Source organism: Morone saxatilis, unplaced genomic scaffold, assembly GCF_004916995.1.
Source record: "Morone saxatilis isolate NCDOM2014 unplaced genomic scaffold, NCSU_SB_2.0 Contig1, whole genome shotgun sequence".
NCBI lineage: Eukaryota > Metazoa > Chordata > Actinopteri > Moronidae > Morone > Morone saxatilis.
This window is the reverse complement of record NW_023339651.1, coordinates 5,976,636-5,978,439: the sequence shown is the minus strand read 5'-3', so window position 1 is coordinate 5,978,439 and position 1,804 is coordinate 5,976,636. Positions and strand designations below refer to the sequence as shown.

The 1,804-nt window shown below is 36.6% G+C and overlaps 1 protein-coding gene across 1 annotated transcript in view; it reads right to left on the bottom strand.

The window, feature by feature from the left end:
* Positions 1–329: 329 nt before the first annotated feature.
* LOC118326031 (alpha-N-acetylgalactosaminide alpha-2,6-sialyltransferase 1-like) overlaps positions 330–1,804 on the bottom strand; it is a gene marked incomplete in the record, with an annotated part of 5,390 nt that continues 3,915 nt past the window's right edge. Inside the window, 1 exon segment of the mRNA XM_035658921.1 lies at positions 330–1,804.

The following is a 1,804-nucleotide window of genomic DNA, read 5'->3' as shown; positions in this document are numbered from 1 at the left end:
GAGTATGAGGAACTACTTCGCGCAAAATCTACAGCCAGAGTTAGATTTAATCAAATGAAAAGTGTTATTTGACTCTAGAAAGAGAATATAAATTTAAATCTCCACCGTCAAAGATAGGAAAGAGAAAATGACACTGAAACCAAATTCTTAGCCCAGAGAGGAGAGTGTATGTGCTCATTGTTCAACAGCAGGAAGAGAAACAGAGGAACAACACGGAAATAACCACACAAAAAAAACAACAGAATAGAAACTGGCAGTTCTCCTCGGTGAAGTTATAGCAGCTGAATATGTGTCTGTATACTGGATAAAGCAACAAAATGTAACCCAAGTATTCAAGATCCTTTATTTAAATACAAACATATATTCCATTATAAAGTTAAAAAATCTTACAAAGTCAAAGTACAGAGGTGTGAACTTAAAGTGCTCATTATACAGCGGAGGGATGGTTGGTTCCCATCCTTAAAACAAACGTTCACACGCAACTTCCATGTGAGGTGTTTCTGGTTTGTAACGCCCGCATACTTCATGCAATAATGTCCGACCAGACGCTGAAGTAAGTAAGACAGGAGAGGAGGAACCATTCGTAGCCCTTTCAAAATCAAAATAATTAACCCCAAATCACAATAAAAAAAACACACTCACACATTACACCTTGATAATATATTAATGTTTTGCATCATTCCCAGAATGATAAAACGCACACCAAATGCAATAAATTATCCTACACTTCCATATATATATTTTTATTATCATATAATTTAACTTTAACCTAAAAAATAAACAATAGCCCGTGTCCATCAATGTGTTTTATGTTCTGATGTAGCAAACATTTAATTCACTGTTTCTACCTGGACATTGCTCCCATGATTCAATAAAAACATTAACAGTCGCGTCACACAGACCCGATGTAACCTTCCTCACATTAATACATAACACGTGTACTTCTGGTGTGTTTTCTGCATCGTTTTTTCTTCACATTTGTGGTTCAACTGGCTCTACATAATGCACCATCTCCAACCATTCAATTGCGTTTTCTTTTGCAGATTAACTTGGTTAAAACTTGCGATTAGTTGGGATGGAAACACGGCTAATACCCGAAACACAAAAGTAATGCATAAAAAAAGTGTTCACCATCCCTTTAAATTCAGTGCAGTTATTTGTATCTACCGATCGACCCTGGCCAATAAATCCTATATTAACACACGTTCTTACGTTCTTACCTCTCTCACTAACACACGTTGAATGAGAGACTATCAGCTATACGTGGTGTTTTGGTACTACCACGACGACAGAAGGGCTTCGTGCTCTTAATCTGTGCTGACTTTATCTGGGAGATAAACACAGATAATTTCTCAGTAACTGTGAGACGCTCGGACCTCATTCCCTCTTGCTATCTATCTATCCCCACTTTCCCCCGTCATTCCTCAGCTGCCTCGATACATTTAAGGCATAATAAGACCCCAAAAAATACTACGAATGAAAGAAAACCTGCAAGAGCTTACTTTGTATAGCCTGTTAGCATCACTGCTGCTGTTTCTGGGCAGAATTCATCTTCGCTAGAGCCGACAGACGTCTGCCAATGTGTGAATTTATCTATATAAAATAATTTATAAATTAAATAATTTTAATTTAAGTAATTCTTTGTAGTTTTTGGCTTTTTTTCTCTTCTGAATACCACAACAACATTACTGCTGCTGCATATGCATTGATTGTTTTCTTCAAATTTTTCAAGAATCGTAACTTTTTTTGCAATTGTCACTTTCTTACCGCAAAAAAAACCTGTAACAAGCATCGCAATCTGTCA